We start from the raw sequence: 16,510 nt of genomic DNA on the forward strand, positions 1-16,510 counted from the left end.
CGCTCGCGAACGTTTGCTCTTTGTTGTGTCGGAAAATCCTGGATCCGGATCAACGGGGACGCTGACGAACGTGCTCGAGCCCTCGCTCGCTCGAGCGTCTAGCTTACGGTGAGAGCAAAGGAGCGGACTTAAGCGCACACGAACCGCGGCACCGTCTGTTGCTGCTAAGAAGCTTTCGTGTCGCGTCGTGTATGTGTGTTTGTTTTGTTATGTTCTCGCAACCGAACGATTAGCGATGCCCGATCTCGCCAGCAAAAAGGGATAAAGAAACATCAAAAACCACACTAGCCGGTCAGGGTTGTAGTCTGGCAGCATAACCGCCACGGGGGTGTATTATGCCGCACGGAACCAGATAAGGATTAACACAAAAAACTTACGTCATGTGACTTATAAGTTCAAAAATATGAATTACGTCACAAAGGATCATTAACGTTTCTTCACGAAAAACGTCACAAATTGATTCCAAAAACTGGTAGCACAGGAAGTTAGCTTGTGGATTACCTTGGATAGCCATTCGTCAATGGCCCATGGATGACGCACACTCGCTGGTCATCAGAAGCGTCTTCTAGAGGGCTAAAATTAAGCAATCGTTGATCGCCCACTAATCGTTGAGCAATTTTGTGCCTTTTGACAAGGTCCTATTGCATCAGACCTCCTTTCCTTGGATGCTTTCCACACCGTAACGCGTAGCCCGATGAGCTCATCGTCATCGCCACCGATCAACAAGTTAAATGCCATCCCTCTATGGACGATTTGACTTGATTCGAATTTAATATTCATCACTCAATCAATCAAAGTGCGTTGCCCGATACTCCTCAGGTCGATGACCTGTGCTATGGGAACCGATAGGTCTGTTTGAATTCACTTACACACACGACGACCGTCACACGGATTGCTTCACCTGTTTCGTTATCGTTAACTCACCTGGAAAGAGTGAAAAAAGGAAGATACGAACAACATTAGACCATAAAAACGAGCTCTGTAATACGTAATAATCTATATGAAACTTTATAAAACAACTTAAGAAACATCAGTTGATGCGTGCGGTTCTTGCACTTGCTCTCTCCCTCAAATCCTTCCTCGATGACGCACTGATGAAAATGATTGAAGGACGTAAATGGCAAATACAACGAACGGTACCTATTTTTAGCTTCCACAAGCGGAGAATGCTTTCGCAAAACGACTACCAACGGCAATTAGGGTAGCCATCATGGAGTACTTTGCATAAAAGGCGCCACTCGAGATGATACCACACGGTGATGAGTGGTGGTGGTGGTGTGGCGGTCTACCATGCCATCCCGCGTTTTGGGGGCTTCGAGCAGCAACCATGCTGACACGCTGATCCCCACTTGACCACTGCTGGTGGCCGTCCATCATGGTGCACGATCTGCCATGGCCGTCAATCCCGTGGACTGGAAGGGCTGGGAGTCAAATTATGCACGGCTGTTGATGGCTTTTCGAGGGTTGTTCTTCACTTGGGTGCTCAACCGAAGCGTACCGCGATCCAATTGCTAGATGCGGTAAAAATAGCAGAAGCAACATTGTGTATGCTGCTCCAAACAGGTAGGTTTCAACATCATTAATCAATTCCCACGGCCCGTCACTAAATTCCACCCGGCAGGCAGGTGGTTGAAGGGTGAAGAGCATAGAGCATAAGGAAACACAAACGAACAATTCGTTCACCTTCGCCCATTTTGGGCTGTAATGGAAGTGAATTTGTTTAGTTTAACTTCCTGTGCCACGCTGAAAAGAGGTCGTCAAACGGAAATGGTTCGTCTATAGTAATGGCCAGAGTACGCTCCTCGATAATGTTTCGATCGTTCCACTGGTGCGTGCGTGTGCGTGCGTGTGTACCCCGAGGTGCCTCATCATCCCCGAGTCACCGTGCGAGGGTGATGGAGTAAAGGAATTAGCACGCAAACCGACGATAAATTTGGTGCGAGCGCAAGTCACGAAATCACGCCCCAACGTGTTATGGTCCCATAGAGGCGCCCGGTTTCTCCGATGGAGGCGCCTGGTTGCAGGTATTATTTTTTTCCAAGGGAACCATTTCAACAGGTTCAACAAGCGGGGTAGGGGGTGTACCCACGTCGTAGCCACGTTACCCTTGCCTGTTGAGCTACCTGTTACAATGGAAGTGGCAGGAAGCGAACAAACGAAACAATCAATATACTCAACCAAGTGAAACACGGTAAACAATCTCGAACATGAAATGGTGCTACTGAGCGATGGTTGATGGAAAGCATTATTTAGAATCGAGCGTAGCAATGATGGGTTGGGTTTTTTTTGTGCGCCACAGAATGTATTTGCTTTAGTGGTAATGAACGCGAAGGCATGTCGTAGGGGGTAAATACAATGAAGGTCACAGAGTTAGATGCATAAATCATTTAACGAATCAACAGACAGCCCAGATTTTCTAGCAATGTTATTGAAACTGCACTTTTTAAACGTCGATGTTAGTGTAAGTATTCGGTGGTAGTATCAGAATAATACATGTAATATTAGTAATATAAGAGTCATGTCATATCAGAATGATTAAATCACACATTCGTAGTTGACAATAAAATATTATTTTGACAATTCGTGCAATACCAAAATAACCAAAAAGATTACCATTTCCAGTTACTAGTTACTCTGTATGAAATGAGATCTGTTATTCTCTCCTGAAATTTTTAATCTAATATCTTCAACTTTACATTAAATTTTTTAACTTCATTTTATAAGCTAAACATTATTGCATAATTTCTAACATTCATATTATTCATAATCGATGTCTAATAATTGTCAAGTTATAGTATATCATGCGATGCAAGCGATAGAAGGTATTATAATATATTTATGACTACTCCAATAATACAGTAGAATCCCTCTAATTACAACTATTCCATCCCTCGACCACAGCAGAACGATTTTCCTCGCCTGCAGCAAATGTATGAATAATCAGGACCGAAAACATAGTTTCTGGAACTTCATTACTGCAACTGCGACACGCCGAAAACTGCCAAAGTGTCCAACGTAAGGGAAAATTGTTTCAACATTCTTCACCAGCAGCCAACCACCAGTACCCTTTTACTCCCCTCAACAGCCCAATGGGATTACAATTCAAAGGGCAGTTTGTCGGAATAGACAGCCAACAAGCAAAGGGTCGGCCCAGTTCGGTAACCCCCGTTCGGCGCACGTTTGGTGTTAATTGTGGGCGAGCACCGGCATCCCGGAGCACCATCCCTTGTGCTGCTCTCCTCCCGCAACACGGACACACGTTCCTTTTCACGCCGGCATTCCATTTCTGGTGCACTGCATACGATGCCACTGTGTCCCTTGGCTCCTCTTGTAGCTCTGCAATTTATCCATCCGGTGGCATCCGAAATGCCACGAAGCCAGAACTCTTGCCTATCACCTCTTGCCAGCACTCGCCAGTAGGGCCCGCTATGGAATGCAACAGCCGACCAAAGTGCATTCGTCACTGGCACCAGCACGACCAAACCGCTCCTCCTTCGGAAGTTCGGAACGTACAGAGATGTATATATCTGTGTACTTTAAATCATGCAAACACGGGTCGTCTTCACTCTCAGAAGCTCTCAGTCCCGGTCCCAAGTCCGTTGCATGTGCTGCAGTGATTTAGCACGCTCCGTTGTCATCGCCGTCGAGCGTGCTTATGACAGCCAACCCTCCCCCAGACACTCTGCTGCCCATGTCCGCCCACTTCCTTTCCGGACCATGACTTACACAATCACCGGACCGGTGTCAGTAGCGCGGTATGCTGTCGGCACACACGTTCCAAACGTCGATGACGACTTTTGTCGCTTCTTCTTCAGTGGGTTCACTTTTTGCCCCAAAGTGTGCAAACATTTGTCGTCATCGTCGTCGCCGTCGTCGTGTTCTGCTTCGTACACCTTTTTCGTTGCAGCTCATGAATGTTGATACTAATTATCTGTGTGTTCGTGCAGTTTGTATGGTCATGTTTTTCAACTGCAAATAATGAGTATCTGCGATATGCAGGTACGTAAGTTAGTTTCAAAGTACATTTTGTCTATCCACATTGTTGTGAATGAATCTAATTCCACGTGATTTTCACTATACGCATTATATGAAGGTGCCTCACATCTATTTAAATTATTTTGACAATCCAATTGCTGGATACTGTTTCGGTTAAAAGATCTCCAATGATTATTTTAACAAGTCATATTGTATTCATACTTTTAAAGATGTTTTAATAAGGGATTGTAAACATTTCTGTACAAATATCGACACACAACTTGAAAGCAAAAGCAACAGATATGCTGTATCCACTTCACTGAAGACCCATTCACATTTATTGAAACATAATGGCACATGTTTTGAGAGTCAACATAACACAGCATCCTCGTCTCTCCCATAATCATATCATCAGCTTTTTAATTTAGCTTATTAGCATCCACAGACGGCCGTTGATCGGAAGCACAACTGCAACAGAAACCTGAAGCCAACCGCCTGCCGCAAAACCCCATCCTTCGAGCAAACATCCTTCGGCAAGAATTCATAAAGCCCTAATTAATTAGTTCCGACATCTTCGAGAGGTGGCAAAAACTGGGAACCCAAATGACTCTCCGACCGGCGGCCCCCGGAGTGTGGAGCATCTGCAGCCCAACATGGAAAGGGCCAGCTGTGCAGCGCGACAACTCATAAAAGGAACTAAAACATGTGTTTCTCTCGCAGCAAACCCCTTGCCCTGCTCCCGGCTCCGCGGACTTAGTTGGGCGTGCAGGACGACAAGCATAATCCTCAGCCAGTCAGCCCCTCGGGGCAACTTCTGAAAGCGGCTCAAGAATGTTGCCTTTCCACCGGACTCCCGGGAACTCGGCACCATCCGAGCTTAAGTACGCTCGGGATTAATGGGTGTAAAGCGGAATGCAGTTCCATCCCGGTTTTCATTCCCGCCCTGCACACATACACACACACACACTCACATACTTAGCACAGTCCCTAGGGGCAGATCCTTTTTGCACTACTATTCACCCATCCGTTGCCGTCCACGGGACTACCACAACCGCATATGGCTTTGGCACGGAGTAGAGCAGTTCGCTTGTCCACTTCTGCTTCAGCAAACCTCAGTGCTACTACTGTACGGTGCGGTGCGGTGTGGTTGGCAAAATAAAATATGTTTCCTGGCTGCTAGAAGATGCTAGATTAATGATGAGAGGGCTGCCAATGCCAACGCCAAAGTCAGCTGGGACCACATATCGTGGCTAGCTTGTGGACCGCGTGCCCGGCGAAGACCCCTTTGGATGGAGAAAATTGATAAACAAATGACTTGATTTTAACAAAGCTGCTCGTTAAAAGTCGGTATTTCGTTTGGGTATTGGAATAAACCATACTTAAAGGTATAACAAAATGTCACAACAAAAGTTTTGTGTCAAATCCTGAAAGATAAATTATATTGAAATTAAGGGAATTGTTTCTCATAGTAAAGCAAACGAACAAAATCCATTCTAATTTGCATTTCCAATCATTGACCTCCCAAGCATAGTGCAACATGAAACAGATGCAATCAGGACTAGGTTGTTCGCGGCAATCTACTATTTCAAGGCCAATGCAGCCGCACTAGCAAAGCATCTCTGTCAATATCAACCTCTGCACACACACAAAGGACACGGCACAGCCGCCAGGAAGCACCCCAACTCGCTCTCGCAACACACTTGGCGCACTTCTATGCGGGAGCTCCAGGGAGCTCACCGTTTTGCTGGAGCTACTTTTTGCGTGCCAACCAACGAGGCCATCGCTTTGATAAATGTGAAAACTGAGCGAACACAATGTACACTTTTTTGGACGACGACTGCGTGGCCTTGCCATTTAATAATGCTTAACGTTTGCACCGTGGCAATGGCGATGACGACAAGCCCCCGGGTAGTAGGTCAATGGCAAACCAGCAAGAGCCATGTCATGGCGTGGCTGAAGCAACCAGCAGTAGCAGCAGCAGCAGCAGCAGCAGCAGCAGTTGCCAGTTGGGTAGTTGATGAATGATCCTACCAGCCATACCAGTATTAAATATCTTGAGGCCGACCGACCGGATTGAGTTTGAAGTGTTCAGTACAAGTCAGCAGTAAATCGTGCCAAAGGCTGTGCCTTGAGCTGGAAGTCGATCCGCCATAGCACTTGACCAGCGAGAAGACGCCTTGAGGAGAGAGGCGAGCGAAGGAGCGAAGGACTAAGGAGTGATCAATAGCGATGCAGATTTTGCAATTTGCTTATCCCATTCATCAACGCTGCAGCTGTTGAGAGCGCCTTGAGCATCTTGTTTCCGTTGGCATAGTCGAAGGAACGCTTACCTTCAGTTAGAGCAGATGAGAAAAATGATCGATGCCTTAACCAAAAACATTATTTTTCGATCTAGTTGCCAAAGACTCTGATTTGCAATGATGTATAGAATTATTTAGAAAATCAAAGTAAACGGAAAAGGATCGATATTTTCATAGACTTTAAATGAAGTTTCATAAAGTATTTTTTCAATAAGCAGACCATCACTTCATTTCACTCTGTAACTATAACATTCTCTTCTGGTAAAGTTCTTTCTCACAAATGAAACTACCATTCCATCAATGGACCGTTCCTGCCCATTCCACCGCTGGCACAATACCGCCACGCACAAGAAGAAAGCAACAACAATAACAAAAAAGCGTCAAACGTCGTTCGAAGCATCCCGAAATCACCAACCTTTGAGCTATCTGCAGTACAGTTCGCCGTCACAAACGATTCAGAAAATAATACTTTTCGTCCCATTCTGCGGGCAACACCCGCGCGACGCCCGCAATGATCGCACCGTCGCAAAACACACACACACACACAAAAGTTTCCTTAAGTACGTCCTCTTCATCCCAGCATCGCCATCGCCAGCACCAGCATCCCATGTACCCAGCCTCCGTCTTTCCAATTCCCGGGTTCCGTTTTATTTTTTTTTACTCATCTTATTTACCCGCGCACACACACACACAAAGCTCCCTGGCTAAAGCTCCCGCGTTCCAGTGCCGTCCAGCGCTCAAAACGAGCAGATAAAACGTCGTTGCCACTCTTGGCATCCATATGTTACACCTGTCACCGGCAGCAGGGAGGAAACATATTATCCGGTCGAAGGCGGCACTCTGCTGGCCGATGCCCACCACCCACAGACACACACACACACACACACACACAAACACTCTTGGTCTAACCCATTTCGTCGTCGTCGAAATGGATTGGAGAATGGAGAATGGCGCAAAAGACGACGACGACGACGACGACGCCGTAAACTCGACGGCAACTCCTCGGTCGCAAGCTCCCAGGATAGCTCGAAACTGAAACGATCCGACGTTTATCGATGGCCGGATATGGCACTACGGGGAGTGCAGCGGTAACAGTTGAGCGCAGACAAACACACACACCCGAACACGCAATTTAAGGCCCTCGGGCCATCCGGCAAAAGGCGAAATGAAATGGAAGTGAAATTCATCATCTGCTGTCATAATTGCGTTTGGATGGGCTCCGGAGCCGGAAACGGGGGGGGGGGGGGGGGAGTGCCGAAGGATGGATGCGCCAACCGAGGCAGCTGAGAGTCTGCTGCGTGGAGAGTGGACCTTCCGTATCCTTCCGTTTATCTCGTCCGGTCGAACCGGGCCTTCTCGACCAGAGAGCATTGACCAGAGAGCATCGGAGTCGAGAAGAAAAAGAAAAGCCGTTTGCCGTCTAGCTCTCGACATTTATTTTTTGTCTTCGATCTTCCGTTTTTGGCGGATTCGATAGACGGAAACTGAACCGGGACGACGACGGGTGGTGGAGACGACATGGGATGGATTTATGACGACCGACCCCGGTCGAATAGGTCAGTGCCGGACGGCCGATAAGAAGGAGAACGAGACACAGGAGAAGATTGCTGGTAATTCATAATGTTCCATTCGGTTTGCGAGGGTTGCCAATATCGGTGGACCACAGCCGGACGGACGGACCAAGTGTCGGGGAGCGGTTTTTTGCATATTTTCCGTGATTTACGTGGAGCAATTTTCCGACTCAATGATCATCTCGACAGGACACGACTGATGCGAAGTCGCTCTGTTGTACTGATTAAACTTTGTTCGAGATTGAGTTTGGTTTTTTTTTTCGAGGAAAAGGAAAAGCAGCAATTGTGTCCAGTGTCCTTGCGAAAGGATGCGTGTCCTTGTGCCACCGCACAAGGACGAAGTGAAGCTAAAAAATGGAAAGTGATACGTTTGTGTCATTGAATGTCAATTAGGATGCCAATAAATTAGCGTCCATCATGCTTAGACCGTTGCGCGACGTTGGATGTTACTTTAATTACGAAGATCATTCTTTTTGTTTGTCGTAAATCCGACCCATCAATCCGTGAAGCTGGCTGCTCTAACACGCACACCAGCCCAGCATCTATCTGTTCGACGAGTCATCCTGCGAGGGCGAAAGGAGCCGCTGTGATTAGAGATCCTCTTTCTCTCTGTCTCTCTGTTTCTTGCACTCCCTAGGGCACACTCCTTTGTGGCACAATAAGGAGCAAAACATTCAACTCATCATCAGGACCTTCTGGTGGCAGCAGCAGCAGCTGCTGCTGCTGCTGTTGGTGTTAGTCCTACGCTATAAGGTGTCGGCTGCAAAGAGGAGGACGTCAGAAATCGTATCCATCAAAATGAGTGTCAACTAATGTCGGTGTCCTTCGTCGTTGCTTATCTCACGAGAAACTATTGATTTTCCCCCCCATACCGCGGAGGCAACACTATGGTGCCCGATGCAGAAGGACACGAACGTCGCGTTCCGACACCCAGCACGTTCATCATTTATCAGGATCGCTGAACGCGTTCTGCGCCACACGCGTCACAGCCGGAGCTTGAAGCTGCAAGCTGCTGCTACGACAAAAAGGTACAAAAAGATGAAGGCGAAGGAAACCGCCGTAAGACATGGACCAATTCGACGGAGCACGAGCCTCAATTCGTCAATCATCGTGCCGGCTACGCAGGAAGATGATGCTCGAAAGTGGTAAGCGCGAGGTCACGTTACCGGCAAAAGGTGACAAATGTGGTGGTGTTGGTGGTGATGAGGCCTTCACGCGCTACACCCTCGGACGGCGGCGTAATTGACGAGGAAATTTATGATTAATTAGGCCGATAAATGGCGACCCATTTCAAGGCGAACACATCAATCAAAGCAAATGACCGCAAAGGACGAGATAGCGATACGAGATGTGGGATGAATTCCGCCAGACGAAGGTCATCGTGGTGGTTCAGGATACAAAAATGATTTTCACATTTTTGGGATACATTTGACGGTCCACACCACAAAACCGCTGTAAGCATAATTGTGGCATACGCATCGAATTATGCTCCTCAAGCTAAGATGGCTTCTAATCGAATGTCTTCTCCGCCCTCCAAAAACAACGGGCGTCTCCATTCTAATCATATTCTCAATACAAAAAGGCGACGCTACATTAATGTTTTCGCTCCAGATTTGGGTGGCAGATTTGCTGCAGCAAACATTCCGCAGCTCATGGTATGCCAAAAAAGCTTCACAGAACCCACAGGACTTCCGCAGAACTGTGGTTCCTTTATCAAAGAACGGGAGGAAAGTGAGGAGCCCAAAGTAAATAGCAAAAACCACGAAGACACCTCGCTCCGAGGAGTAAGAGTAATGTGGCAGCCACAAGCAGCATAACATGAAGCCACGAAGCAACGAAAGCATTAGCTTGCCAGCGGGCCCACCACCAGCTTTCGGTCTCGAGAGGCGAGGCGAGTTTTCCTTAGAATTTCCATTTCCTTCTCGCACTGGTTCGTGCCATTAGGAGGGCGAAAACAAGGTACGTTCATCAGCCTAGAAGGAAGTGTGTCTTTGTATGTGTCTGCGTATGTGTGCTCGAGTAGTATCTGAAGACACCGCTGTACTAACAGTACCAGGAACCGCTATGTGTGTGTGTGTGTGCGTATGTGTGCGAGCGCGTGGAGTGCTTGAATCTCCGGAATGAAATGGTTGGAATCATCTTTTCGGCTGGCACCACGGCCGCCTCCCTCCTCCCCAAAAAAAGCGACAGTCCCCTCGGGATACAAAGTAAATCTGGCGAGCGTACGGTGCCGAGCACACGCGCGAGCGCGCGACTGCACTTTACGTGTTCCGTGTCACATTAGACGTTTGAATAAAGGATGTTCGCGTACCTTCCGTGACAGTCACGAAAACGTGCCACGAACCTGCCACGACAATGGGAACGCGATTGCGCGATATCACTGGCGCTAGCTAGCACACCGCTCTGGATTAACTCAAACCATCATAAATCAGGCGAACGATTCCATGGTTCCCGACGTGCGACGACAAATCGGTACCGGAAAGGGGGCAGGGAAAAAAAGCTCCTGCCAATACCGTCGTCCATTACCGGTACCATCATTCCCGAAGGGTGGCCATCGAGAGCAATAAAACACCGTCGCTGACACAAATGTAGACAAATTGAATGCGTCACAGAGATAGTGGCCAAGATTTATTGTAGTTTCCACGGCGACGACCATGACGACGACGACGACGACGACGACGACGAGGACCCTCGTCTGTCGCGGAACGGAAATGGCGATCGAACGAATGAATGAAAAGCAGCCAAATCGATAGCGATTACAGCTGACGCCATGGGCTCCCGGGGGTCCCTCGGGCGCTGGAGTGGCTAATGTATCGAAATGATTAGATTTACGATGCTAAGCTCGTGCTCGTGAGGGTGGTCTGTTTATGCATTTGTTCACGGTGGAGCTAATGCGGTTGAATTAGCATTATCGATCAGCGAAATATAAGGGAAGCTTCCTGCTTGAACACGAGGGCTTTCATTCATATTTTTTGAGTTAATTTTCGAAGGAAGAATGTGATGTGTGTGTGTGCACGAAAAAAAAGTGTTGAATACTTCGCATGTTACAATGCAAATTGAGGCAACAGGTTTAAGCAATAATCTTTTCAAAGCTTCTTCGTGCTAACGATTCTAATTTCGTCAACGTTTCACTGCTCGGAACACTATCCATAGTATCATTTGATAGATTACTAGCTGGCAGACGCGCAAGCATAACGCAACCGAAACGAAGATTCGGTTGATACGAAACAAGAAAAACCTGTTACTCACTTCCAATAATGGATTCGTCATCGTGTCAAGATCGACGATAAAACTTTAAAAACCTATTCATATCCACCTTCTGCCAGGGGAATCTACAAATACAGTCATCACGAAACGTTATCGTCCAAATGGTTTCATATATTCTAATGAATTGAGTTGTAACACGCAGACTACAACATTTTACGCTAAAGAGACAGAGGCAACCACACCTATCCGGTGCAAGTAGTTGCGGACAGGGAGCCCAAGGGAGCCTAACAGCCTTTCACGGGTAATGTTCTGCAACACGGAATGCCGTCTCTTTATCGGATAAATTCTGTGAACAACGTGAAGTTATGGATGCGTGCGTCACAAAAACTTTGTTTCAAAGGCATGTTTCAAGGACAACGTGCTAAATATAACGCAACGCATTAAAACTGAATCGCCTTGGGTAATCTGCTATGGATGATATCACCAGGTAGAATGGAAACGATCCATGGCACGGAAATAAAATCCATTAAGCATATTAAAAAGGCGGAGAAATTGTCAAGAGACTCAAGTCTCAAGTGCGTCAATTGGAGAAATTCAAACAGTCAAAGTGTTTTTCATTCGGTTTGATGTAATAGAACCATCTATTGACTTTTCCCCTGTCAACTGAATAGTGCCTAGATCAAACAAGACTTGTTTTTCGAAGAATTAATGATTAACCCTTTTAATTAAACTGCGTTTTGTAACCATTTCCAAAATTTTCCAGAGGCGATAACACTACTGTATATAAAACAGACCGATCATTATGTAGTCATATTATGTGTGTTACTCTATACAAAATCTACCATTAAGGCTCAAAATACCACATCTGCATGTCCAATAAAGAATGCTGTGAAGACAGAATGCATCGCAATAGCAAAAAAAAGATAGCAAAATAAAGAAATAAAACTTATGGCTAATAATTTTCTCATGAATCCCGCATTTTATAACCAGCAATAAGAGAGAAAAAAGACCGATCCGATCTTACCCGAGCTAGAGTCTTCATTTGGATGCTAATACACCGTAATCCCCTTCACGCATGATTGCACCGAGACCACACTATCCCGACGGTACCATTAATTGAGCGATTCGGCAGCATTTCTCGTTCGTCCTTTACCCTTAGCAGTGGCAGCAACGGCATCATCACCGCTAGCAGACAACCGGCGAGCTGTCCAAAATTATGCTTGCAAGCCATAAATATTTGTAAATTAAATTACCGCTCACTTCCTCGGAAGCCACCGTCCATCCATTGCCGGCTTAGCCTTCCAGACCATCCGCGGAATGGATCCGGGCGTGGAAGCGACGAAACCACCAACACTCGACCAAGCACCACTCGAGCCAATGTGTGGCCTCGACCGGAAGAAGGGTCCATCCACGCTGCCTCCGCTGACACTTTTCGGCTGTCACACAAATATATGGCGGTTGATTTTATCACATATTAATGAATTGGAAATGAGCTAAGCGCTTTGTCCGTATGCCGGTTTCCGGGAGTTCGGCCCAAAATACGGTGCACACAGCCAGCACACATTGGCACTCGACAGGCCACTTGCCAGTGTGTGTGTGTGTGTAGTGTGTGCCTTCACTATCTACCGTCCAAAACCCAATGGTGAGCCAACGGCCAACGATACTCTCTGGATGTTTTATGCGTTTCGGTTTCGAATTCGAAGGCGGACAGTGGAGCGTGACTTCCGAGGGTCTCGATTAAGATGAGCGAGGGAGATAGGGAGATAGGGAGAGAGGGACTAGTTCGTTCTACCTTTCCACTCGAACCACTCGACCCACGGCCAAACATCGGAACATCGTTTGAGGAAGCGGATTTGGGGAGGGATAAAACCGAAACCTAACAGATACCGATGGTCGCATGGTTCTGCGAATCCGGCTGAATTGGCCAACCGAAACCGAACAATCTACCACCGACCGGGATGGGAGGGTCCAGGATTAGAGCGATGGACCGGCCGCCTGAAGCCTGAATAATGCATCCGTAATGTGATAATGAATTTTAATTATGAACCAAGATTGCTTCATTTGGAGTCCCTTAGTCTAGCACTAGATGGTACTCTCCTCCATGTGTTCGTTTCGATGTGTGTGCGTGAAACGAACCTCATACGGAATGCATAATTTGCTCGGCAACATATTTACGCTTGAATAACGCTTGATCGGTGAAGTGTGTTGTCATGCTCGGAATGGTGTGTCTGCAAACTTTACCAACGAATACTAAGAAAAGATATTAGAAAAGCAATAGCCTCAACGCACCTTCCAGGTGTTCTGTGAACGTTTCATCAAAATTTATCGGGCTACTAGGATTGGAATCGTATCCATTGTTCTTTCTAGGACACCCAGGAGGAGAGCAAATAGTCCCCAGAGACTGGGGATTGCTGAGGCTTGTTACAATATGGCAAAGCAAATAATGATAAAATCCACGAAACTCCGTGATCACCGTGGCATACTCCGGTTCAACCAGAGGCCAATCAGAGGCTCGGACACGCACGCATTCACCGGGCTTCCGGTATTTGCTGATGCAGATTTCAGCTGAGTCATCGCTGGGGCTGAGTGATAATGTTTTCCCAGCGTAAACAATGCCCACGGCGTCGCCAGGATCCAGGATATCCGGTGCGGCCCGTGCGGCAAGGAAGGGGAGGGGGGAGCCGAATTTAGGTCAATTCCATCGTTGACAGTCACCTGTAATGGTGGGCACGATGACGCGGACGGACGGAAAATCCATGAAAAAACCTCCATATCACCTGGTGACCGCCGAAATCCTCGTCGCCCGGCCTGGATGATAATATTTTCCCTGAAGCCGTATATTCCTTCCCGACCAGTTATACAGTAATAAATAGCCATTAAGTCGGTGGAATGGATAGAATGGAATGGACGGCAGTTCCCAACCACCCAGCTGCGAATGCGTGACGTGGCCACAGGAACCCACCCGGGGGTGGGAATGGAGAATCGTTCGGAAATGAAGATAGAGAGGATCGGCATAAAAACCGGGTGGCCATTATCGGGTATCGTGTATCTACCACCATGCCATCAATTTCCCACAAACCTCCCAGCGGGTGTTGGGTTCGGTGACGAAATGAAACAGAAGACAAATAGAAATCGATAAACAATGCGCTGTGATGATGGGAAGTTCCGTTCCGGGCAGTCATTTTTCTTCGACAATAATTATGAGGCTCGTGGGTTTTGAGAGGTTTTTTTTCTCTCGGCGCGTAAGCTGACCAGTATTTGGAAAGCTATCGGAATATTTTAAGGTTTGTGCGTGTCCGAACAGATGCGTCAGTTCCGGTAGTTAATGTTCAATCCAGGTATTCAGGCCCTGGAGTGATGAAACATTTATTGAATTTCGAAACCTTCTACTATTATTAAGCCAAAGAATCGTATCCCGGAACGCTTGACAGCTGCTGTTCATGCTTGACCTTCGGTAAAATGCTGTCAGCTGAATTTTAATCTGTTCATAATGATCAACCTGGCGCGACAGTTCACGGAATTATTAATCTCCTCGACTCATATTTACAGAAAATTAAGCTCCCTTCGCTATTATACTACAAGTGAATTGACTTTGTCAGCATTTCATAACTGCGACGACAGCCCGGGAAACGGTAAACAAGTTCCGCGGGCGCGTGCATATTAGCGGTAAACTGCCACCGACGCCGACTAACGCCATATCGGAGACATTTTCCAGAGAAAATTGGATTCCGTTCAATGAACCGAAACGATTCTTACAGGTCAACAGACTTTACCTCGAGGACTTTCCCCGATAAACGAGCGTGTGAGCGAGGATGGTGCACCATACATTATGCACAGCATAATTGACTTTACCGCACGATTGGCTCCCTCGCAGCCGCATAGTTTCGTACCTCAAGGTGCCCCGGGAACCAGGATTTCCACTTCCACGGTGCAATGGACTTTCCACTTTGGTGTCTTTTTTTTTTATTTTGTGTTTTCATTCTTATCCTCCGGCAAGCTAAATACTAATGGCGATGCCGATGAAAAGTGTAGTGGCCGCCCACGTACACGCGTAACGGTTGATCGAGCACATGAAAGTCAATCGACTGGAAACTGCAAATACCTTGGCAGTTTTCCTTGTTTATTGTTTCCCACATGTTCGTTCGTGCCGCCTAGCGTCTTGGGTATTGGAGCATAGCTGCTGCACTAGCATCGTTGCTCCGAGAAAATAATTCCGGAATACGGGATGCAGGCAGGTTTGGCTGGCACTACAATGTAAGGGGGCTAAGCGGAGTGTTGTTAATCAGTCGTCGAGAATAAAAGCGACATTTTTGTAAACCACACTAGGTGGTTCATTTCCAAATGACTTTTCTTGTTTTCATTTCCCACTTTATGCTGCTGTAAAACAACAGAATTTCTGTCGTTCGAAAATGGGCAATGAGTTTTCTGTTTTTTCAATACAACATTTTATAGTCAAATTGAATATTCCCCCAAGGAAGAATAATTTTCAGCAACTGATTTATGGTTTATAGATCATGTTTCTTCAATAGAAAATATGTAATAATCTGATATTTAAAAGATATTTTGAACAACTTATCGAGTAACAAAAAAATTCACTGTTTAGAACACATGAGAACTTCAGAGAGCAATTGTTAATATTCTACTTTAACTTCACTTGTTAATTGTCAGAGACGAACGATAGGCTAGATGCCCAAAGTCTCTTTAATCTTAATTAAAAAATCACATGTTAATATTCACTGAATTTAAAAAGAGTTGCACTCGATAGCTAAATCGTTGTCGAATACTATTACAACTGAATAAAAGACGACACTGTTCACGCTCTTATCAAATTACTTACTTTGTAAAAGAAAAATTACGCGTGAAAGATGCGCAATAATACCACCTTCAAAAGCCATATTTCACTACAAAAGAAAACAAGTGTTATATACCAACCCTGCTCATTTTAGCAACATAAATGATGTTTATTGCACTATCGTTACTTTGTAGTGAATATAAAACTAATGTGGTAATTGTATTGTCAAATGCGTAACAATAACATCTCTTTTCTTCATTCAAATACTCATGAATAAAAAGCATCATTTACATCAATCTCTTTTGCACCAAAGTGCACACACGCACACACACACCGACAAGTCATAAATAGGTCGGGCCATTATTCGCTCACAAATCAAATCGTCCCTTAACCGACAGAGCTGCGATCCGCTAAACGCTCGGCAAACGCAAAAGTTACTCCACTCCCATCCCCAAGCCAATTAAGCCATTCCACTCAAACGGACGACAGGCTCATTAAAGGTCGGTTGGAAAGACTTTTTATTTCCTTTCCAACACGCGCTGCTTTCATATTTAGATTTCTTCGAACGTCGGAGTCGTCGTCGGGTCCGATCATCGTTTCCGACCGCCTTGGTTCGCGGTTGATTAGCGTTGGTTCGACCGGCCACAGACCGGACCGGCGAGATT

The 16,510-nt window shown here is 46.3% G+C and overlaps 1 protein-coding gene across 3 annotated transcripts in view; it reads right to left on the reverse strand.

Annotated features, from left to right (window-relative positions):
- Positions 1 to 16,510, reverse strand: part of LOC125955828 (band 7 protein AGAP004871) — a 63,612-nt gene that overhangs the window by 27,036 nt on the left and 20,066 nt on the right. The window lies entirely within an intron of this gene.

Source organism: Anopheles darlingi, chromosome 3 (assembly GCF_943734745.1).
Source record: "Anopheles darlingi chromosome 3, idAnoDarlMG_H_01, whole genome shotgun sequence".
NCBI classification, from domain to species: domain Eukaryota; kingdom Metazoa; phylum Arthropoda; class Insecta; order Diptera; family Culicidae; genus Anopheles; species Anopheles darlingi.